The sequence below is a fragment of the Gymnodraco acuticeps genome, unplaced genomic scaffold, assembly GCF_902827175.1.
Source record: "Gymnodraco acuticeps unplaced genomic scaffold, fGymAcu1.1, whole genome shotgun sequence".
Taxonomy (NCBI): domain Eukaryota; kingdom Metazoa; phylum Chordata; class Actinopteri; order Perciformes; family Bathydraconidae; genus Gymnodraco; species Gymnodraco acuticeps.
The window spans coordinates 3,939,000-3,964,798 of NW_022990274.1; the positions used below are offsets into that span (position 1 = coordinate 3,939,000).

The 25,799-nt window shown below is 41.1% G+C and overlaps 1 pseudogene; it reads right to left on the reverse strand.

Moving 5' to 3' along the window:
* Positions 1–23,568: 23,568 nt before the first annotated feature.
* On the reverse strand, positions 23,569–24,875 carry LOC117549463 (annotated as a pseudogene).
* Positions 24,876–25,799: the final 924 nt, after the last annotated feature.

Sequence of the window (25,799 nt, forward strand, 5' to 3'; positions counted from 1 at the left end):
TCTCTACATTCACAGAGGGCCCGCTATAGTAACTCAATGAGAGAGTAATGTCAAATGACAGTACAATTGACCAATCATATATTCCTTCTAAATGGGTGGGCTTTATTTTCGCGGACTTTATGACAAGTTCCGCCCGCTGCTTCCGGTCCATGGGACCTTATTTCGGAAAAATTATGTATTGAAGTCAATGGAGAGAAAACGTATCTTTCGATCCCGTTTAAATTGTGCCACAAATTACACATATGATGTTTGTCAATCTTAAAAAATCATTTCCATGTCAAAAAAGTCACAGTTTGTGGTAAAACTGTTGAAATATAAGACTATGAAAAATACGCAACTAGAAAGACTACAAATCCCAGAGTCACGTAAGTGATGTCATAATTATTTTCCTCCGCTAAATATAAGAGATAGCTAAAATAACTTTAACAAGATGGCTGTGTGCTTAGTACCAGGTTGTTATCGTACCAGCGATGGGTATTGCTCGTTATTTCGCTTCCCGTCTGATGAAAGGACCAGGAGTGGCTAGCTAGTAGCTAGCACGTTAGTTAGCATTACAGTCTTAGCCTTGTCATTTGTATTAGCCTTAACATGAAGTAACATCAAGTAACCCACAATGTTAAACAGTAAGAGTAGTAGTCATATTTTGTGAACCCTTTGAAGAGTACTGTCACACCGGTGTGATCATTCTATAATACACCATTTAAGCCCGGGGTATAAATGCTAACGCTACATTAGCACCGGCGATCTGTTCTACTTCATGCTATCTGCACAAATGGTTGACAAGATCAGGCAGTTCAGAGAGAATCAAAGGAAGGCAGGCAGGCAGCTTTGCATGACATTCTTCTTCCGTCAATCACTTTTTTGACAAGACAGTAGTGACGGCCATCTTGGTGACGTGTGTTGTTGTGAGAGTCTGCGAGACCAGAGATGTAGTTCATTAAGCGTTTCACAAAAAAAAAAGTGTTACTTCACAGTTTTATGACACATTATTTATTTTGTTACTTGCAAAATTATCTTTTATCATATTCGTGGTACAATTCAAATAATGTAAAAATAATATGTATATATATATATACATATATATATATGTATATATATATACATGTATGTGTATATATATATATATATATATATATATATATATATACACATACATATACATGTATATATACTAGGGCTGTCAAACGATTAACATTTTTAATCAGATTAATCACAGCTTAAAAATTAATTAATCATGATTAATCACCATTCGAACTATGTCCAAAATATGCCATTTATTTATGTATATTGTTGTGGGAATGGAAAGATAAATGAAAGAAGGCGGATATATCCATTTAACATACAGTATCTATGTTTATTATAACATTTTTCTGCGTGTCAAAATGAAAGACAACCCACACACCTATCAATCATCAAACCGTGGGGTCTTAATTCATTACGTGTTGATTTATATCAACGGGGGAGTACTTCAGGAAAGTCGACAGGGGGGGGCCGGCGGTGGCGGCTAGTGGAGTACTTCGTGACCACAGAGTGTGAACGTTGTGTTCAGCTGTTTTAGCGCAGTTCTCCAGTGAGGGGGGGGGGGGAGTCTCCCTCCGCAGCCGGTTGGCGTAGTTTTGGCACAATTCCGTTGTACAGACCGACGTTAACAGCAGCCCTGTCTGTGCACACGGAGACCGACTCTGTCGTCCGGTGATCTAACCGCCTTCTGGAAAAGCTTCACAAGTACGTCGGTACGCAAATGCGCTTTGTGACACAAGTGACGGTACGCATTTCAGATTACGCACATAACCTGCGTACCAGTTATGTGCACCCCTGTACTACAGCAAAAGTATTCTCCGTCGGGACTTCCTGCAACAACACCACGCCGTTATCAAAGATGTTCTATTGAGAAGACGATCACTACGTGACAAAAGTTTTCAAAACCGTGGCTACTGAAATCAATCTTACTAACTGCTGTCTGTGCAATTTACTCCGTGCGAGTTGGCAGACTTTATTTTGCTTACTTTAACATCATTTTTCATGGTGGGGCTAAGCCATTTCTTGGTATGGGTGTAGCCTACCCCAGCCATACCCTGGCGCTGCCACTGGTGGCACGTATGGGGCGGGCCATTCTGCACATGCGTTAAATATTTTAACGCAATTAATTCAAAAAATTAATTACCGCCGTTAACGCGATAATATATATATATATAAAGCAACCTAACGGAAGTGTAGTACCACCGTTTGGCCACAACGAATATTCTCATCAGAGTCCGGCGCACTTCCGGCGCACTTCATGGGCAATGGGATTCCTCCATAGGATTTTGGAAAATAGCTGGAAATAAGATCTGTGGAAAACGAACCTGTTAGATAAATGCACGTTTTGTTCAGCCGGATAATATCCATATGTCTACCCTACTTTTATTATTTTCGAATCATACATCTAATCGATAGATTTATGATCGATAGATTTATGATTAGCATCAGTTTGTTCATTATGGCTCATGTCAGTGATAGTGATGACATCGTTGTGAAATTATTAACGGAGTCATTTTCAAGATTGAGTTCCAATGATAAACTGGAGTGGCAAAGGATCAGCTGAATGACCCCGCCATCAAGTGCTTCATCCAAAAGGACAGGAGGATGGACTTTGTGTTTCAGTGATTTGATCATCAAAGGTAGGCCAAAGTCATTTTCAATGTGGGCCGCCGTGCCGACTTAGTTCATTTGTAATTGTTACTTGGCTGTGGGTGCCCTGTCATGATAGGTGTTTAGATAAATGGTGTTGTTTTGTGTGGTAGAGGGTCGCTGTCATTGATGCGTTTTGACCCCGGGCCGCTGTTTTGATATTCCGCTGAAGTATACGCTGTGACGTAATAACTCTTTTTTTTTTTCGAGGGAAGGGGTGGGGGTCAGAGGGCCTAGGTATAAAAGTCACGGCTCGCCACTGCTTATTTGTATTTGAATGTGGGATTTGGAATATGTTAGTAGATTGTGTTTACCTCTTCCGTAGAACAGTTAACAAAGAGGAGGGTCGTAGTCCTATATAAGTTTTAGCCTGAGGTGTATAACGTTTATTAGATCATTTCCCATATTCACATTCCCAGGGACTATGAAGTTTATTTGACCTCATACGCAGTTCATTGTAAGGAGAGATGTCTTTTTTTGTATCCAAGCTCCACATAGCATGGAGGTTTTCTGCCTCAGTATGCAGAATTGCTCCCCTGCTTGTGGTCACTGGAGCCTGGAAGAAAACTTATTCTGCTATTACACCAAATACTCCTAATTGGTCTAGGCCTCCTTGCAAAGTATGGTCTCAAATGGAAGAAAAAGGTTCAAATCACTCATATTTCTGAGATGAAATGGAATGTTTCATCATGTTAAACCAGTTCTGGCGGATCAGAGGGTTGGTCACCATGATGTGACACAGTGAACCTTTTGGATTTTTCTGCATCTGGCAAAGCAAACTAGCTAGATTCTGTCAAATGAAACAAAGTAAGGTTCCTTTGGTCCCACCCTTATGGCTCCTGGATGGTTCCCAGTGGAGGTATTCTAGGCTAGATGTTCAAAACTAGTGGGCTGCAGAGGTCAAATGGAATGGCCAAATGGAAAATCATTTTGGTAATTTATAACTTTTTTTAAATGAGCTAAACGGTTCTTGTTGCCTAGAACTCTGATATGTCCAGAGAGATACGAGGATAAAAATGGATGGATTTATATAAATGTACACAGAAGTCAGGTGTTGACCAGCACATTGTTGTGAATTCTTATCCTTCTCATCATCCAAGCAGTCTCACACTCAGCTCACACCTTTGCTTGCCTTCTCTAGAGTATCCTGCAAGAGAAATGGTGGGGCAAGCTTTTTCAAGCCCCCACTGTTCCCTTACAGTAATTGGCTTAGTGTACTGCATTGACAAAAATGAAATAGAGAGAAGAGAGCAGACATCACTGCCTGGCGAAATGACGCCCGCTTTCCTGTGAAAACAAGGAATTGGCGGCAAGCGGGAAAAAAATAGTTTTATAATGCCCAAAAGCTGCTGTGTTGTGTATTGCCAATCAAACGTGTTTCCTTACTTTTACATAAAAAAAGGACAGTAAAAGAAAAGATCTCTGCTCTCCGGCCATCCACAGAGGGTAAAGTGTAATCAATGGAACCCGGTCAGTCAATACATGTACGTCTATATGGGAAACACTTCATTACAGTTAATTATGATGCTAATGAGGTTAAACACAACCATCAAAGTAAACTTCAAAATTCAAGTCACGTGACTTGAACCCCGCTCTCGGGGTGGACGCCCTCTCAGCCCTGGTCTGGCGGAAACACTGCCATCAATCCCCTATAGCTTTTAATGAAATGTATATCAACCAGATATCAACGCCGATCCTTGATCTCCGATAGCATCATGTTATTGTTTGCCTGTCTGACCATCGTATTTTGGCTCTTGTAGACAAAGAAATGCACTCAATTCTTAATTTGTTTTGATCCTACTGGCATAGACCTTAGAATTTGTATTTCTTAATGAAATGGTAGCAGATACTTTGCCCAAAAAGGGGCGCAGACATGATGTAGAGGGGAAATACCCAAATGGATTGCTCTCATGTACATAAGACATTGTGATTGAATAAAAAAAAAAACTATAGACATGTCAGAAAAATTTATAGTTTTCATAACAATTGTATTAATAAACATAGTATAATAATACAAACTGAACCCTTGCTACACCAGGACATGTACACTGATTGCTAATTACAACGTTATTTTTCATAGTTAAAATTGCGTTCTAAGTACCAATGTATTTGACCCTTGAAATAACATAAGGAGCACAGCTGAAAACACAAGGGTCTATTTTGTGATAATAAAAGTGCCTATTAACATGAAAAAACAGTGCTTTGTTGCTACAGACTTTCCCTGATGTGTTGGTACATTCACATCTATCATTGTTTTACACTCTCACATGCATGACCAATGCCTGGATGCCTATGGGACACAGTGTGTCAGATTAAGTTGAAAAGTAATGAACTCAAGTATTTCCTCATCTTTCAAGTCAAGTTTGAGCTCCCATCAAACATTAGCTAAGAGTCATGTTGCCTGCCAGTTTCCGAACAGTTTGACAGCCGCGCTGCGAGCCCCTAGGACATGCAAAATGCTTGAAGCCGATATAAAGCTCCACTGCACTCACAAACATGCAAGCTAAGTCTTGTTCCATTTGAAAGACCTTAGGTGTCTATACTTTGGCTAGCAATACAAAGTTCTGTAGTTTCTAAGTTTGCTTTTGAAGAGTCGGAGGTCAAGATAAACAGTTATGACTATTCTCTGTCGTCCAAATCAACTTTAAAGGTCACCTATTATGCAAAATCCACTTTTCCTATACATAAACATGTGTCCCCTCTGTGTAAAGACATTCTGGAAGTTTCAGGAAAAAAGATTTGCTGACTTTTTGTCCTGATCCATTTATATAAAAACCTATCGAACGATTTTTTTTGGCTTGTGTAACCATTAGCCAATAACCAACCAAGGTCACCCCCCACCCCTTATCACCCGAATCTCCTCCTAGAGCACCATTGTGTTCTTTTTAACCCAATATCTCACAGAGATTTCATCTAAAGTCACAGACAGAATCAGCACTTTTGAAACAGGGCTGAAACAGAGGGGATGCTGCAATGATCTGTTTGGTATTTCCGGGCCAAACACTTCAGAGACATTTTTTGTATATATCTGAGACCTATAATAAAGTAATGAAAAACAGTATAAAAGGAAATAATGGAAATGCAACCAGTCTTTTTCATTATAAATGATCATGGATGAGAGGTATGATGGTCATCTTAATATATATAAATATATATATATATATATAAATATATATACGAGAGTTATTATTACATGTTCATGACTCCAGCAGCTGTTAAGATGCTGACTTATGTTAACGTGTCATCCATCAACAGCAGTACAATAACGAATTGCATTATAATTGTTAAAGTGTTCATTCTTATAATAATCAAATGACAAAACAGCTATAATAGTAGTCATGTGCTTATAGGCAATGTGGTACTTTGAGCTTACATGGATAGTTCTGATTGTTTGAAGATGGTTTGTGTGAGGTACTTATCCAAAGTGTGTAATACCTACAGAGGATGGCGTTCAGCGTGCCCCTGGACAGGATTCCCGGCACGGAAGTAAAGCAATGTAGCCTACCTCATAATATACCCTCTTCAAAACATCCAAACTAAAACTTTAATAGTAACATTACAGTAACTGGGACCAACATGCTGTTGATAAGTCAAATTGACACGTCACAATCTCAGTTCAGTTTTAGCTATATATAAAATAAAATATTCGCTTCACATTTGATACTCCACATAAATATTTATATGCAAAACCAACTTAACCCTACGGTTAGCCTGATTTTGGCATTGTATTGTATGTATATTTGGATTTTCACCCTATGGTTATTGGTATCTTAGAGTTCCATATATGAACACTTTCCACTTTGTATTGTAACTGCTGCACAGCAATTTGCCAGATAGAAAATAAAGGCAGAGCAGAGGTTATTACAATTCACCCTCTGGGGACCTTGAACGGATAACCAATATTATAGCTATCCTAATGGAAATTGTCAGTTTATTTCACTCAAAAACCAAAATGTGCATCACAAGTTCTAATGGTAATGTCTTAATTCTCTTTCCTCTGGTCACCATGAAAGTTGTTACCTTTCAGAGCAATCCATTGGAAGGTTTTGGAAATGTTTTCAGTCTGGACCAAAGAAGTGGATTGACTTACCCAATGTCAAATCATCATTGTAGTCCGGGCCTACTCTAATACAGTATAATATGGCATTATTTGTGCCTTTTTATTAAGTACAGTTTATTTTTTAACATGTTTAACTATTTATGAAATGTTTTGCAATGGCTAAATTGATACTTTCACTTCCATAAGACATCATCTTTAGAAAGTTAAACATCAATAACGGTTAAAGACTTTAAAGCAAAGGTTATTAATCTTGAGAAGCTAGCAAGAGTATGGTTGATTACAGTATGAAAGTAGTGAACCTAAAAAAAAACAGCCCAGTTTTGCACTTTCAAATTAAATTGGCTACAAGCACCACTGTAGCTCCACCAAAAGGTCACCCTTCAAAGCCATTCATCAAAAATTATCATTATGAACAAAAACATATCATAAAGAACATACAAATAAACTTGGCAATTGTAAGTACTTAAAGGTCCCATGACATGGCCATTGATCCTAATTCCATTGTTAAGGTCTACTAGAATAGATTTCCATTGTTCAATGTTCCAAACTCACATTGGTTTCTCATACAGCATCTCTGTATAGTATGTGTATTCACTCTATGTCCTACACGGCTTGTTGGAGCTCCTGCCCCCCCCCCCCCCTCCCTATCCCTCACTGTGCTCTGATTGGTCAGCTCGCCCACTCTTTTCTGATGAGTCCACCACCGTTACAGCGGAAATTCAGTGATTATGTGTTACAATGGCGTTAGCAACCAGAAAATGACAAACAGATGAGAATGCTGCGTGGGGTCTGGGTGCCGTGTTGGCGGGACGTTGCGGGGCTCGCTGCTGCGGTCTGAGCTGGATTACTCGTTTCCTGGTTGCTGCATGGGGTCTGCGAGACAGCGAGACAGCGAGACATCGCGAAACTCACCTGTGCTCAGGCTGAGTTTCGCGGTGTATCGCTGTCTCAGGCTGAGAAATCCGTGGAGGCGCAGCTGAGAAAAGGTAAGGCTGTGTGTGTGTGTGTGTGTGTGTGTGTGTGTGTGTGTGTGTGTGTGTGTGTGTGTGTGTGTGGGTGTGTGTGTGTGGGTGTGTGTGTGTGTGTGTGTGGTGTGTGTGTGTGTGTGTGTGTGTGTGTGTGTGTGTGTGTGTGTGTGTGTGTGTGTGTGTGTGTGTGTGTGTGTGTGTGTGTGTGTGTGTGTGTGTGTGTGTGTGTGTGGAGCTCCACTGATTGGTCCATTTGGACCTGGGCATGGTTAAGTCACCATACTCAGGAAGAAAAAAATGGAAAAAGAAATATCTCCAACAAGGCATTCTGGGGTAGCATAGACCAACACACTCTCACTCCATAATCGTCCAGGAGCGACGTTTGGTCAGTGTCCGTGGCGTGCAGTTGTGACGCTCCTAGGCTCCTTCAGCTTCATAAAGGGACGCAAATAGCTTTCAACTGATTGCAATGTATTCCCATCTGCGGCGGGATTTGACGCTCATGGAAGCACGGCATTCGTTTGTGTCGGCTGCCCTTAAAGGCAATGTGAGCGTCCATTCCCATTGGATAGCGGAGAATTGTACACCCGGAAGTAAGTATTCCCCTTACTGTCGATTGATTTTACAGTGATATCGGCACTACTCATCGACTAAAAAACACCAGATTATCCTTGTTAATTACACAACATTGATTGGTTTAAATTGTGTGCAATGCTTTTGTATTTTTCCCCTTCGATTCGGAGAAACAAATATTTTTTCGGAGTAAAGGATGGCAGAAGACACTACACTACCCAGAATCCCCAGCTATCGTTTAGGACTACACCATGTATTACATGTATCTACACCATTCACACCAGTCAGTATCTGGTGTGAAGGGTAAGGTTAGGGTTAGGGTAATGTTGTGAATCGAGTGGCCAATGGTAGTGGTGGGGTTATGGTATGGGCAGGCGTATGTTATGGACGACGAACACAGGCCACTCGATTCACAACATTACCCTAACCTTAATCCTAACCCTACCCTTCACACCAGATACTGACTGGTTTTCGGACCCCCCCAGACCCCCCCAATAAAGCAAAACTGCACGTTTCAGAGTGGCCTTTTATTGTGGCCAGCCTAAGGCACACAGGTCTGTGCAATAATCATGCTGTCTAATCAGCATTTTGATATGCCACACCTGTGAGGTGGGATGGATTATCTCGGCAAAGGAGAAGTGCTCACTATCACAGATTTTTTCAGATTTGTGAACAATATTTGAGAGAAATGGTTATTTTGTGTATATAGAAAATGTTTTAGATCTTTGAGTTCATCTCATGAAAAATGGGAGCAAAAACAAAAGTGTTGCATTTATATTTTTGTTCAGTGCATGTAGCTGCTTCTTTGCCATCTGGTAAGTCGCAGAATCTGCAGGTGCATCTAAACGAATAACTATATCATAGAACTGATTTTCTTTAATTTAATAAAACAAATTAATCATATATTCTAGATTCATTATGCATGAAGTGAAATATTTCAAACCTTTTTTGTTTTAATTGTGATTATTACAGCTTACAGATCATGAACATCAATACTCCTGTATCTAGTATAATATTAGATAAGGATTTATAATACAGATATTTCGATCTTCTGAAAAGTTCAAAGTTCAAATATGTACTCAATACTTGGTCGGGGCTCCTTTTGCAGAGATAAATGCATCAATTATACATGGAGGCAATATATTCCATGATATTCAAATTATTTTATGAGCTGCTCCTGTTTTCTGATTTCTATAATATGTCTTAGGTCTAGCAAATAGAATGCATCTCTTGATGGTCACATATACTTCTCTTCTCTCTCCAGATGCACTTTTGAAATTGTTTGGGCCTCATACCACCTCAGCGGAGCCCAGCCCTGCAGCATCAAGCGCTCCTGTCCCTTCCACCTCAGCAGAGCCCAGTGATACAGCATCAAGTGCTCCTGTCCCCTCCACCTCAGCAGAGCCCAGTGATACAGCATCAAGCGCTCCTGTCCCCTCCACCTCAGCAGAGCCCAGTGATACAGCATCAAGCGCTCCTGTCCCCTCCACCTCAGCAGAGCCCAGTGATACAGCATCAAGCACTCCTGTCCCCTCCACCTCAGAAGAACCCAGTGATACAGCATCAAGTGCTCCTGTCCCCTCCACCTCAGCAGAGCCCAGTGATACAGCATCAAGCGCTCCTGTCCCCTCCACCTCAGCAGAGCCCAGTGATACAGCATCAAGCGCTCCTGTCCCCTCCACCTCAGCAGAGCCAGGTTATACAGCATCAAGCGCTCCTGTCCCCTCCACCTCAGCAGAGCCAAGTTATACAGCATCAGGGATAAAGGCTTCACCAATAGACCCTGCCGACTGGCCATCTGTTCTTACTGATAATGACAGGACAGAGTTTGTTCAGAGTGGACCATATCAAATGAAACCTAGTTTTATCTTTCCGAAACAAAAAGACGGGAGAAGGACTACCGTCAGCAGGACTATTTTAACAGAGTCTTAATCAACGGAGACAAAATCAAAAGAAGCCAGTTGATGTATTCAAAAAAGAATGATAGCTTGCACTGCTTCTGCTGCAAAATGTTTTCACAGAGAAATTACAAACTTAATAGGGAAGGACTAAAGGACTGGAAAAATGCAAGTCACTTGCTCAAGGTATATGAAGAAAGCAAGGAGCACAAGACAAACATGGCAACATGGAAGGAGTTAGACGTCCGTCTTGCCAGGGGGCTTAAAATAGATATGCAAGAGATGGCCCTTGCTCAGGCTGAGAGAAATAGGTGGCGCGACGTTCTCACCCGATTCATGGCAATAATTCAGTCCTTAGCAGAGAGAAACTTGGCTCTGAGGGGGTCCACAGACACATTAAACCAACCAGACAATTGCAACTTTTTAAAATAAGTGGAGCTTATGGCCAAATTTGATCCAGTCATGAAGCAGCATGTTGGTAGGGTGGAAAGTGGAGCTGGCAGTCACACACATTATATGGGCAAAATAATTCAAAATGAACTGATTGACTCAATCGGCTCTAAAATACTGGACACAATTGTGGAAGAGATAAAAACGTGTAAGTATTTCTCCATCATTTTGGATTGCACTCCTGATCTGAGTCATAAAGAACAACTCTCTGTTATTGTCAGGATAGTATCGCTAGAAGACAAACCACAGGTTAAAGAACATTTCCTGGGCTTTCTTGTGGCAGAGCAGTCAACAGTGGAAAGTTTGACATTGCTAATTCTCAAAAGGCTGGAGGAACTTAACATCCCCTTTGAGGACTGCAGAGGACAGTCGTATGACCATACTTGCCAACCCTCCCGATTTTCGCGGGAGACTCCCGATTTCATTGCCCTCTCCCGGTTTCCTCCCGGGGTCATATTTCTCCTGCATTTCTCCCGATTTCTGACAAAATTGGATTTACTCACGACTGTTTCCACTTGGACTTTAATACAGCCACACCATTGTTTGGTTTCCATAGCACGCGCAACTGAAAGTCTGAGAGGGTGAGGAAGATAAGTCACAGAAAACAGAACAAGAATAGACAAAACTCCCCCCTTCTGACTCCTTTCCTGTATAACACAGGTCCAGCCCACACATATGCTCCATCAAGACAGTGCACTTACAACTACAATAAGCATGTTAAGCTAATACAGCTCCGGCAAAATCCACTAGCACCCCACCCCCCCCACCCCCGCGGTGGTTTTGAAATGCTCCCGAGGTCTCAAGGTTGGCAAGTATGCGTATGACAACGGTGCCAACATGAAGGGTAAGAATAAAGGTGTTCAGGCTAGGTTGCTTCAGCAGAACCCAAGAGCTTTTTTGTCCCTTGTGGTGCTCACACCTTAAATCTGGTGGTAGCTGATGCTGCAAAGAGCTCACCAGATGCTATAGGCTACTTTGGCTATTTAACAAAGTTGTACAAACTCTTCTCGGCCTCCACGCATAGATGGGACATCCTGCTGAAACATGTCAAAACAACCCTGAAATCGTGGTCAGAGACCAGATGGGAAAGCAGGATAAAAAGCGTTGAGGCAGTAAAGTACCAGGCTGGGCAAATCAGAGAGGCTCTTCTGGAGGTGAGGGAAACAACTGCAGACCCTGTGGTGAGAGTTGAAGCCCAGTCTTTGGCTGAGGAGATTGGATCTTACCATTTTGCCATTTGCACAACCATATAGTATGACATCCTCTACAATATCCAGCATGTGAGCAAACTGATGCAGTCATCCTCCATGCAGTTAGATGTGGCTGTCGACCTGCTGAAGAAAACAGGAGATTCCCTCACCTGCTACAGAAGGACTGGATTTTCTGATGCACAGACAACTGCAAAGGAGATGTGTGAGGAGATGAACGTGGAGTCTGTTCTCAAACAAAAGCGGTTGAGATCCACAAAACGGCAGTTTGGTTATGAGTCTCCAGATGAGCCTATTGATGATGCAAATGGAAATCACATTTTTTAATGTGGTTGTGGATACAGCCCTCTCTTCACTTGATGAGAGATTTCAGCACCTTGAAGAGGTAAATGACAAGTTTGGAGTGCTCATCAACTTTCCCACCACATCAAACGAAGAACTGCCAAAGCACTGTCAAACCCTGAGCTCTGCTCTGATCCATGATGGACAACCAGACATTGATGGCAGGGAACTTGCTGCAGAAATGCAAAATGTTCCACATTTGCCATCAAAGAAGATGACAAACATGGAACTATTGACCTTCCTTCATGAGAAGAAGCTGACAGAAATGTACCCCAATTTGTGGGTTGCTCTGAGAATCTCTGCCATTCTTCCTGTTACAGTGGCTGCTGTTGAAAGAAGCTTCTCAAAGCTCAAACTGGTCAAAACTGACCTGAGAGCTTCTATGGGACAAGAACGTCTCAGTGGACTATCCATCATAAGCATCCACCATGTAGTCTCAAAACAGCTGTCTTATGATGATGTCATAGATAATTTTGCTTCAAGAAAGGCAAGGAGAGTCAGGCTAAGGTAAGGTGTTGAGGTGTGAGATTGAGGCCTGTAGTATTTTAATGGTTGGATTTTGGCTAAATCTTGCTTTTAACCAAGACTGAAGTGATTGATAGCAAATATTTCGCTACCCAGAAGAAGTATGTTTAAGTGTTCAGCAAAGCAGCTTTTGTATTAAATTAGTAAATGTTTCTGGGTTGTACTTCTTACACATCCAGCTTTTAAGGTGACGCAATTAGTCTCTCACGGACAGGTACAGGTGGATTGTGTGCCTGTCAGCAGAGGAGCAACTTGTTGCCCTGTCTGACCTCAGCAGGGAGCAAGTGGAGGGGCCATGTGTGAATAGGCCTTTAGAAAGCACTGGTGTGTTGACGAGGCTGCTGATTGCAACTATAGGTTTTAATTTTGTATTTGTGTTAAAATAAATAAATCTCCCAAAAAACGTATACAGCTTCTGTGTGATTTTATTAACATCGGCTCGAGATACCAGCGAGTCGTTTCCCATCAAGCATTTTGCTTCCGCAGCCTGTGGAGAGGAACTGCGCCGCCTCGCCACGCCTCGCCACGCCTCGCTCTCAAGGCTGCGGGCGTCTTTGTCCCGCCAGATTTCAACATCTCATGTAGGCGAGCCTCCAGAGCAAGTCAGACAAAATAACTAACCATCATGCAACGCACTAGCAAGACGTTGATCGCAACTGCTTAGGTCTCGCTTGTCTCAAACAAGCCTAACGGCCTGTCCACACACAGGCATGGAAAAAATCTTGAAAAATCTTGATGCTGGGCGTGTCTGAAGCTTGGCGATTTTTTGCGACCAACAACCAATCACATGAATCTCCCGCCCCCGACATACAAAGCAATAGCAATGTTAAAACGAAGTAAACTGGATATAAACTCCCCAAACAGGTGAAAACCTACCAGTTTCACCCACTGTCTCTGCCACCTCCCTCCATGCCTGGTTCCTCCGGTTTGTATCCCGGTAAATAGTTCTGGTCGTAAAGAACCGGGTGATTTGCTACCGTAATTTCTCGTTTGGAATATGAGGAAATGAACTGCGGTCTGGCTCTCCCAGCTTGCACGCGGTTTGATTGGCTAGCGCTTGTACTGGCGGGATTTGCATAAACGGGATTTGATTGGCTGATGCCAGCTTCAAAAGCATCGGGAGCATCAAAAGTAGAACATATCTCAACTTTTGATGCTCACGATGCTTGCAAAGCCATGCTCCGCTCCCCACAATGCAGTTCGGCGAAGATTCTAAATCTTCTACGTCACCCCATTCAAGTGAACGGGCGAAGCTTTGAAAGATTTTTTTCATGCCTGTGTGTGGACGGGCCGTAAGATCTCTGTGGCTTCAGGGCCAGGCTTGATCGCCGTTCAAATGACAGCGTTGGTTTCCCCAAAAGTGGGCGGGGCTGTAAAGTGACGTAGATTTTACTCTCATCTATTATTCAAACCATTCTATTTATTCTAACGTACATTACATACCAGTGTTTTATCTTTTTATGTATTTGTTTTTATTTTAAATCGTACAATGTCTGACTTTTTTTCCCGTCTGTGAGGAAAATAAATGGAGCTGAGAGCCTCAAAATACTGAAATCTGTATTTTTGAAAATCTTTTTTTCCTTCTAATTTGTTATTCTTTTCTAAATAACACACTGTTATTTACTCGACAATAACACACAATTATCCTTGTTTTTATTTATTCGTTTGATTCTATAATCTTGGGCTTAGCATCTTCCGGGGTCCCGTTCCCTATATTAATAGCGGGAAGCCCATTGTAACACGGAAGAGTATCAAAGTGAACAAAAAAATAAAAACTCAAGTATATATACAGTTGCAAGAAAAAGTATGTGAACCCTTTGGAATTACCTGGATTTCTGCATAAGTTGGTCATAAAATGTGTTCTGATCTTCATATAAGTCACAACAATAGACAAACACAGTCTGCTTAAACTAATACCACACAAACAATTATATGTTTTCATGTTTTTATTGAACACACCATGTAAACATTCACAGTGCAGGGTGGAAAAAGTATGTGAACCCCTAGGCTAAAGACTTCTTCAAGAGCTCATTGGAGTCAGGAGTCAGCCAACCTGGAGTCCAATCAATGAGACGAGATTGGAGGTGTTGGTTAAAGCTGCCCTGCCCTATAAAAAATACACACCAGTTTTGAATTTGCTATTCTTAAGAAGCATTGCCAGATGTGAACCATGCCTCGCACAAAAGAGCTCTCAGAAGACCTACGATTAAGAATAGTTGACTTGCATAAAGCTGGAAAGGGTTACAAAAGTATCTCTGAAAGCCTTGATGTTCATCAGTCCACGGTAAGACACATTGTCTATAAATGGAGAAAGTTCAGCACTGTTGCTACTCTCCCTAGGAGTGGCCGTCCTTTAAAGATCTATCTATCTACGATACGTAAAACACTGAACAAGAATGGAGTTCATGGGAGGACACCACGGAGGAAGCCACTGCTGTCCAGAAAAAACATTGCTGCACGTTTGAAGTTTGCAAAAGAGCACCTGGATGTTCCACAGCACTACTGGCAACATATTCTGTGGACAGATGAAACCAGAGTTGAGTTGTTTGGAAGGAACACACAACGCTATGTGTGGAGAATCCAAAGGGTTCACATACTTTTTCTTGCAACTGTATGTATAAAATAGTAATTATAATAATATCCATTGGTAGGTAACCAGCCTGCCAGTATAAGCATAGCAGGCACTGACATAAATCTCACGTAACATAAATTAATAAAATAAGGCAGAGAGATCAAGTAAAAACAAAATTGCACTTTAAGGGTTAAAACCCATAGAAGGAATCAGTTCAAACAGCATTCAAAACAGTCCAAGTACCTGGGTCCCATGTAGTGTAAACAGTAGCGGGTGCATTAATGTTCATTGCAATATCAGCAACAGGCTCAAACTATCAGTGCAAATACCAGAGTGGTTAAAGTGCATGTACAAAATATGTCCATGAAAGCAGAATACGAAAAAAATAAAGTAGTAATAATCTCTTACTGAACAACCTACCAGACGCGTGAGTTATCGGCATCGTTAGTGCTAGTCAGCGCCAGGACGGATGGATGCTATATAGTCTTTAGCCTCTGCCACCGAGGAGAATCTCTTCTTACCTCCCTCCTTCGGTACGATGGAAAGCCTCGCCGGGAACAACAGGGCTGGCTTGAGCCCTAGGTTGTAAAGCTCCGCCATCACCTCTCGGTATTTGTAGCGGATCAGCCCATCACTTCGGGTGACAATGCAAACATGTTGGTGTTCCTTGCTCGAAATCTTTGAAATACAGATTTGGATATGGCCTGTTGAGGCATCTGGGTCTTTGTATGGAAAGTGGACTGTATACTTGACTGTTGTTTTAAGGAGGGTTTTTTGCTTGTAAGACAATGTGTGCTCATATTTATTTATTTATATATATATATGAGAGAGAGAGAGCTCTGTTTTACAGCCTGAGCCTATTTAATTGATTGTTTTGGTTGTGTGTGATTTCAATTAATTTGTTATAATTAAATGTATTTGTTTTATTTATTATATATAATTTATATATTTGAATATTATTTCACATTTCATTTGCAATGTTGAATGTTCAATACAAAGTTCTGTTTGAAAGGATGTACTTGAATTATTATTATATATTACCATTATGTCAGTGGTCCTCGTAGATGGCGATGGGCGTACCTTGGTATTGTAGCTTGCCTCTCCTGGACTGGGCCTCGCGGATAATTTTCTACTTCCGCTGGTCCCTGTGGCCTGTGGCCGTGGCCTTTGTCCCGGCTTGGGCTTGTCGGTGAGTGAGCGGTGGGCCCTGTCGCACTCCGGCGGCGAATCAAGGACGCCCTCGCCAAGGACCTCCATCAGCAGATTCGGGAGCAGGACTACGCACGTCTCTACTCCATCATGCCCAACCGGAAGTCCTTGTGTACCTAATTGTAAAGTGTTACCTCTTATGTTCTGAAGTAATGGTAATAATGTACAATGTTAGAAGACATGATAAGTTCAAGGTTCTTTATTTAGTCATACGAACATAGCTACAGTGTAGTTATGCAGATGAAAATCTTTGTCACAGGCTTCTCCAACAGAGCAACACAAAACACAGATAAACAGAAAAAATATCATGCAAGTAAATAGTAAATAGTAATACAAAAAGAAAAATAGTTTTAAAAAGTGAAATAGTGAAATAGTGCAATAAGAGTCTATGCAAGTTATTGAAATAGGATATATAGATAAATAATTTTTTAATAATTTCAAAGTAGCAGCCAGATGAATATTAGGGATGTTGTTTCAACTGTTCAGGTGTTTAACAGTCGTATTGCCTGTGGGATGAAACTGTCCCTGAGTCTGGTGGTCTGGTTCAGCAGATGAATGCACGCTCACAGTGAGCAGTCACCACATCCAACTAAAGACTTGGATGAGCTCCTGAGAGGTGGTCATACTTTCCCCAGTCTGCTGCATCCTCTCTTTTTCAGACACTAAGATCATCGGACTAGCCATGATCTCATGGGAACTTCATCCACAGATGGCAACCACTGCCTCAAAAAAAGGGATTTGAAGGACTGCCCACATCATTATTGTGTTTGAAATCAAATACAAAAGATGCCAATTATTAGAGGTAAAATGATACATTTCCTCTTAGGATTTTTTAATATTTCTATTATTTATTATGAGGGAAACAGCAGTTTTTTTGTGAAGGGGTGATAAAAAGTCTTAGATGTGCCAGCTGTTGAGGTTTGTTCAGGGTCAGTGCAGAGTAACAATTTATACAACAAGAATCTTTGCTTTAATCCGATGTCAAAAAATCAAATGCATTTATACTTTGAGTGCAGTTTGCAGAGCCCATTGCTTTCTAATTTAAGTGTTTGTCCACTCTCAAGCAGCTCTGTCAGCGATTACATTCAACACTTTTCATACATTCTGCAACGTAACAGATATTTCCAATGGAATTCTTAAAATGTCCAAACTCAATAGTCTTAATAAGCACTTTAACTGTACGAATATTAAATAAAAACCACTGAAATGTGTTATGTGCTACCTTCCATTTTCCCCTCCGTGTGCCTCTCAGCTCCTCTGTCTGGGAAGTAAACAAATGTCTGAGTCCGGACTCTAAGGCAGGACTTCCATCCCCCTCAGAGATAGCTGGCCAATGACTCATGCTCAGCGGCCTCAGCTCTCCTCACATTTTCCACAAGGTGCAAATCATTTCTCCAGAACCATGTAAAACCAAATGTACATGTGGTTAGGCATTAGGCCGCTCTGAAAACCTTTTTACCACTTATTTTCTTTGGTTGTTCCAGTTCTCTGGCTGTTCCTGCTCATTTGAAGAAGCATTGCACTAAAAAGCTAAAGCTGTCCGCCTTCAGTGCAACCTCCCATTGTGGAGCTGTGGCAGAATAAGAAAAGTATTCCATTCAATTTGTATGTGCAAAAGATTGGCATGTAACTCCTTAAATAAATCTTAAGTCATGACAAATGTATGAGTAATTTTTGTGTCCAACCATATTGGGTGTCGCGTATCATACACTACTGCCATCTTTTTTTTCATGTTACATTGTTTTACATTGCCAATTGTGTTTGTTGACTTGTGAAGTCCTCTGAGACAAATAGGATTTGTGATTTTGGGCTATATAAATAAACTTGAATTTAATTTAATTTTACCGGTCACTACACCTCACAAATTGGCCATTAACCAGTTAAGCCCCGAGCCTGTTTTTCAGAAAACACATTGGGAATTAATCGCCCAGACTTTCTGTCTCATTTAAATTCCCTGCCTGATGTTTAAGGAATGCCTCTTCAGCTTGTCAGTCAGCACCTGTAGCCCACGGTTGAGAATATAATTATTTTATTTTCTCTCTGACTTTGTCTTGCCTACTGAGTTATTGGCGCTAAGGCAACAATTCTACTTTGCCACATGGATCATTCCAATCAGACGCAAAAGAGGTCAAATTGCAATCAGCTGCAAACTTTATGCACTCTAATCAGTGTTGTGCTAGTTACTGAAAACCAGTAACTAGTTACCATTACTAGTTACTTCATTTCAAAAGTAACTCAGTAACTTTACTAGTTACTTAAACCCAAAAGTAATGCGTTACTGAGAAAAGTAACGTTTTAGTTACTTGGAAAAAGGGCTCCCATTAATGCCCTTATATAGCCTTCATTTCAGTACTGTTATTGCATTGGAGAATAATACAATCTGTTGATCAACTTGACATGCATTATATGCAATCTGGATTGCATCGATATTAGCTGGCTTTCCATTTTTGTATATTCTTTCTCCAGGTAGTTGGAAAAAGTGTTCCGTCCCATATGCCGTGTGCCGCCCGGACATGCTATCATGCTAACTAGCTCCCTGAAAGCGGGTGACTCCACTGTAGCAATAGCCTGTATGTGTTCTACAACATACCGTGCAATGGCTTTATCGACTTTTCCCTGGCTAGCAGTCCCTTGGTTAAAATCCAGCCGCTGTTGCTTAGGTGGAGGTGGAGTGGCGTCGGCTGAGTCTCTGTGGTCTTAGCTACTAGCTTCATAGCATGTTGTTTTTGCAGATGTTTTAAGAGATTTGAATGACTGGTTTGGGCAGTAGATAGGATCTTTGACCCGCCAGGACACAACTTACATTTAACTAAAACGTTCTTTTCTTTGTGCTCGACAAAAGTGAAATAGTGAGAATATCTCCAGGTGGAGAAACTAGACTTGAGCTCTGCCGCCGCCATGATAGTCTTGTTAGTAAACAACACAAACACGCCCACAGCCCGTCTCCGCATGTGACACAGGAAGTATCTAAGTACATTTACTCAAGTACTGTACTTAAGTACAGTTCTCATCTCTGTTCGCCTGGCTGTTGACTATATAAAAAAAACTAACGGAGTAACGCACCATGTAGTAACGGTAACTGAGTTACTGAATTTAAAAAGTAATGCGCTAGAGTACTAGTTACTGCCAAAAATAACGGCGTTACTTGTAACGCTTTAGTCCCAACACTGGCTCTAATACCATTAACTCATTGTGAACCAGACTTAGAAACAGGACAGACAGCGGTTGAAAATATACGCAACCTAATGTTCTATCAGAGGTTGCAATCCATTCGTAGTGCATTTGCCCGTCAGTTCAGTAGATTTAGTCAGAATAAAAAAAGTATTTCCCCTCCATTTGTCGATAGAAGGCAGGTTTCTTCGTTATCTCTCACATCATAAATAATTGGTTGCAATAATGATCTACAGTGATATACGTGATCTACGTGATATACACCCAGACACTGACACACACTGGGGAATGGAGTCCTTCCATAATGCTCTCCACTGAAGAGAAATGTATTTGTTTGCCTTCAGTGAGATGCTTAGTTCCCATGTTAGTCCTCCCACATCACTGAGGAAATCCCTTCCCCAGATCCGCCCCCGGCCGCCTGGAGGAGCCTGTCTGTGACTGATGACTGTTTTGTTATGGCTTAGTTTTCTCATTTATCACCTGGCATTCCTATTGGTCGCTCTGTTCGAGGGGTTTGTCAGGACTTGTTCTGACGGCTCCTCAACAATCTATTTAAGAGCATTCATCTCCATTACAAAGTCAGAAAGACTGTTGTCAGGAGAAAGGGGAAAGGGCCAGTGACAAAGGGTTGAATGGACATATATGCGTGGCTTCAGGTCTACTTCCAGTGAAAATAAAACTTATGTTTATGCTCAGTTTTACAATATGCTTTGTGTGAGGTCTCACAAGTGGATTTAATGTAATAATACATTTATAAAGACTGATTTTGAGCATTTTGATACATTCATTGTTTACATCTTTGTGTACATGCTAGCCTTTGCATTTGTTGGTACATTACTGTCTTGTAGATCAAAATAAGTGTGTGAAAACTATTGGCAGGAATATCAGACATCAGACGTACACACCAGAGAAAAAAAGTGTTCCATAGAGCTATAGTTTTTCTTTATTTATTATTACACAAGGTACCTTTAGACAGGTCACATTACGCTACAGGAAAGAGAAAAAACGAAAAAGCATCATAGGGCCTCTTTAAATGGGTCGAGACTGTTTTTATATTTAATTCATATTTATTGTCATAACCACAGAGATGTATTACCCAATTAAGCTGCTACTCTCAGCTTTACTAAACGCTTTACCCTTCTTTTACGCAATTATTTTCTTTGCCTCATAAACCTAGTTCAGAGCTGTACCAGACAGCTTTTTATGTAAAAATGGGCTGAGAAATTCAATGTACACTACCTGCCCAGTTAAACATTGCCTCTAGCTGTGTGACATAGGAGTATCTAGCAAGATAACGTAGCTAGAAGAAATCAAACCAGAGTTAAATAAAGATTGCATACTGGACTGGACTTACATTCATCAGGTTGCCAGAAACCAGCCTCCAAATATCCTCTGTATCAGCCTGATGTAAAAAGACACCTGGTTGTTAATACGTCCACCATTAACAACTTTAAGAAGATAATAAGACAATGCAGTGTTTTTGGCAGCACACAGAACAATACTATAGCTAGTGAAAATAGTGGAGTGGTTAGCAGATAGAAAAGCCAGATATGTTCGTCAGAAATTGGTGAAGACTGAATGCTAATATTGCTATGTCCCAGGTCGATGTGTAAATAACCATGTGTTTACTAATGTCTTCATTTTGACAGTCTCAAGGATCTATTTTTGATTGAACCTACTTTAGCTTAATTGTATAGCTGTTCATCCTATAGCAAGTTACTGTCTTAAACCAAAGAATGAAAAGTATGACTTGGAAACTTTCCAGGAAAATAGGAGAAGCATATTTTTATTCAAGAAATCCCTCTTTGCTAAGGACTTTATTCAGTTTATCCCTGTATTAACTAACAGAGTTAAGGTGATACTTAGTCATTGTGATTATTAACTCATTAGAAACTTTCCGTTTGCCTGTTTTCTTCAGGATATCATACCTGTCGTCAAGGGTTCAGCAGGAAGACTAAGGAAACAATTCATTTCTCTTTGAGGTAGAGGAGGTCAACCCGTGGTTCACTGCAGCGCTCATACAGTATGTGGGTGCCTTGGAGGGCCCCTGGTGCAGGTTACAAAGTTTCCTTCACCGGTGCTTGCCGGAAATGTGCTTCATGCTAAACACAACAGTCCCCTGCCGCCCAGATGAGTTTTGAATTACGTGATCAAAGAAGCTAATTTGGTGAGAAAACCATTTCATCCTCAATTACAGTGAGAACACAAGAATGTAACACCAAAAACAAAGAGTGAATGTAAAAATATGTATCTTTAAAGACCCATTGCAAACTCCCATACTGTTTTTAAGTCAAATTAGTCACACAGCTTTTGTAATACAATATTTATTGAGCCCTACTTGTTTATTAGTCCCCTTTGACATAAGAGGATGAGTAACATGAATCAGGAGGACATTTTTGTCCTAATGTGGCTGATTCATCTTACAAATTTTTTTTATTATATAATTTCAAATGAGAGGCTTATAGCAGTTGATTCATCAAAACACAGTTCCCACTGATTGCATAGTTTGTAAAACTGGCTTCATAATGTGAGACGTTGTTTATCTTGAACATTTTGTACCTTCGTTTTGGTTCTGTTAAGAAAATCAGTTTTTCTTGTTTCAAGATTTCTCCTGTTATGGCCTCCGTTTTATTGGCCTCAAATGTCTGCTAGGTTTGGGGAGGAGGGGTTGGGGCGAGATGACTTTAGCAGATGAGCCCAGGCCACGAAACTGCATGTTAGGAAAGAGTGGAAAATGATCACAGCCTTGGCAGTCAGAGCTTAGTTTGGAGTGGAGGGAGGATTGTTGAAGTACAAGGAGGAGATAGCACAGAGGATTTTCCGCTGTAGGAAGTTCTCTCAAAGCTGACATTGCCTAAGAAAATTCTGTCAGGGCCTACTGCCCGCCTCTGCAGGTTTTGCGTGATTTTTCCTTAGACAAACATCAAATTGTACAAAACAGAGTCGCTTAGATAAGCGGGGGAGTGCATCTGACGAAGAGATAGGTTGTTGTGCTCCCTTTCTCTGTTTCTTATCCTATATCTAATAGAACTGTTCGGGTCTTGATAGATTGAGTGGGGAAGTTCATGAGATCTTTCTAGAGCAGGGGTGGGCAATTATTTTTTCCATTGGGCCACATGAGAAACAAAAAATATTGTGGAGGGCCGGGCCAAAAGGCTGAACTCAATTCTGCATAATATTAATTGTATTTCTTTATAAAAAGCAGTAAATAGCATTGTTTTGACAAGCTGGTAAGAGTATATGTTATAGTTGAGCAATGAAAAAGTGAGGTTGCCTTACAAAAAATGTAATTTATTCAATCAAATTTCCAAAAACAATGGTAAACAAAATGTGAAAGTTTTTCACCATTTCTGACTCATATTAGTGAACATTTTCAGTCGCATTCACTACAAAACACATTTTGAGTTTCATACACTGTTGGAAAGTTGTGTAAAGGTTCTTAGCATTCTTAAGACATCACAACATTGTCTTTGTGCTCCAAACATTCAGCAAGATACATCATATTGAACTGTCACTGAACATCACTGAACTGTGATTTTGAGAAAAAGGCTTCCAAAGAAAGTGTCCCAGTTCACTGCTAGTTGGTACCTTTACATGCCTACATTTGTAGCCTAACCACTTCATTTGGTGTTTTTAAGTTATTTGTTCTTGTTCAGTGAGATAAATCTAGTCTCTGCTGGGCTTTAACGAGTGCATCAAAGTCAGGTTGAATGTCTGAGGTGGAGATGTGAAGCACAGCTGACAGATGATCATCAGTGAGAGAGGATCTATACCTGGATTTCATAAACTTCATCTTTGAAAATGTTTGTTCACATAATAGGTAGAGCCAAAGAGAACCAACATCTTCTGAGCATATCTCCTCATGTTTGGAAAGTTATTCTCCTCCAGAGAAGAATATAAATCCAGCAGAGATCCTGACTTAAAGCGCTCTACCAGTACTGCATCAGACTGCAGGTCAATGAGTTCCAGCTGAACATCACTGGGTGCATTATCCACACTGCAGGTAAAGGGAGAGGAAATCATGAGCATTTCATCCTCGATTGTTCGGAGATCTTCAAATCGCCTTGAAAACTCACCATGCAATGCTCCTAACATGGATGAGTACCTGCGGAGGTGATCAGCTGATGGTGTGACTTCTTTCAGGGTTTGCATGTGAGTGAGAGTGTTGCTCTCCAGTTGGCTTGAAATAAACTGCATCTTTCCCATGAAAGCCTTCACCAGGCTGTGCATTTCATGAACAAAAAGGCCCTTGCCTTGCAGTTTGGTGTTCAGCTCATTCATCAGTGCAGTCACATCAACAGCAAATGCAAAATCTGCCATCCAGGTCCTCATCTGAGAGCTCTGGGATGTCTTTGCCTTTCTTCTCACAAAACTCTTGAATCTCTGCTTTCAGGTTCCAAACTCTTTTTAGCACTTTGCCCAGGCTGAGCCATCTGACAGAGCTCTGTGTGGTAGCCGATGTCACTATGCTCAGTCTCATGCTCCTCCAAAAGTGCAACAAACTGTCTGTGATTCAATGCCGTGCCCTGATGGAGTTTACTATTAGTAACAACATCAATAACATGGTGAATTTTTAGCACTGACTTGCACAACACATGTTGGTGTATAATACAATGCAAAAATACCAATTTCTGATCTGCGTCGATTTCAGTCACTTTATCTTGCATACGTTTCAAAAGTCCAACATTTTTACCTGTAAGATTTGGACAACCGTCTGTTGTGACACCTGCCAGTCTGTCCCATGTCAGTCCCAGCGTGTCCATGCACGCATTTACCTCCGTGAACAGATCGCTCCCTGTCGTCGTCCCTTTCATCGGCCGCATGGCTGCCAGCTCCTCCGTAATCTTGAAGTCCGGCGTTATCCCACGGACAAATACGAGTAACTGCGCTGTGTCGCGGACATCACAGCTCTCGTCCAAAGCCAAGGAGATAAAGTCAAAACTTGCCACTTCATGTTGCAGCTGAAGCTCCAGATTCCCCGCAATGTCCTCGATCCTTCTCGTCACGGTTCGCCTGGACAGCGGGACTTGCTCAAAGGCTTCTTTTTTTCAGGGCATATTAGTGCTGCAGAGTCCACTAAGCACTCTTTGACAAACTCCCCCTCTGAGAATGGCTTACTGTGTTTAGCTATTTTGTGGGATATCACAAAGCTGGTCTTGGTTGCTGCATCCTTGGATGTGTGAAGCTTGGTAAAAAAGCCTTGCTGCTTTTGCAGCTTAGCTAGCAAAGCGTTCGATGTGCATGCCCTTTCAGCATCAGTCAAGTTTTTGTATTTCTCCGCGCGTTTCGTCTCGTAATGCCGACTCAAATTGTAGTCCTTGAACACGGCGATCTGCTCCCCACAAACTAAACACACGGCTTTACCTCCGACTTCAGTAAATAAATACTTAGCAGTCCAATTTTTGTTGAAAACCCTACATTCGGCATCTACCTTTATTTTTTTAGCATGAGCTGACATTTTTGAGCGTTAAAGTCATCTTGTGACAATGATCCAATAACTAGCACGTCTTGATTTGACTTATTGCGTCATTATGTACGTGAATAAAAAACAACTTCAAAATAAAAGCATTGCAGCTTTAGTCCATGCATGAGGTAAAATTAGAAAATGTTTATTTTGTCATTTCCAATTAACCTTACAGAGTCAACCAAATATATGTATTTGCAGAGATGGGGTCGTTACTAAAAAAATGTAATATATTACATATTACATATTACTTTTAAAAAAAGTAATATATTACACTACTTCGTTATTCGCTACATAAAGTAACTCGTTACTTTACTCGTTACTTTACTCGTTACTTTACTCGCCGAGCACGTACGAACTGCGCATGCGTGAGTGGCAATAACTCTCCTTACCAGCAGGCGGCGGTAGTGTGTATTTGTCATTCAAAACAGGCAACAACCGGAAGACAGAGAAGAAGAACAGACTGCGTGATATAAACAAACAACAAATAGCGTGTGCGGTAGCTTCATTTTAGCATGTGTTCTTTGCAGGTGTTTGTTGAGGTTTGACCACGTGGTGTTTCCAGCAGTGGATAACAGCTTCTGGCCTGGACACAGTTTGCACCTCACCGTCACATTCCTGTCTATTCTTCGGACGAACTCAAAATAATGGGCATACCTCCACCCCTCGAAAGTTATCGCTGACTCAGC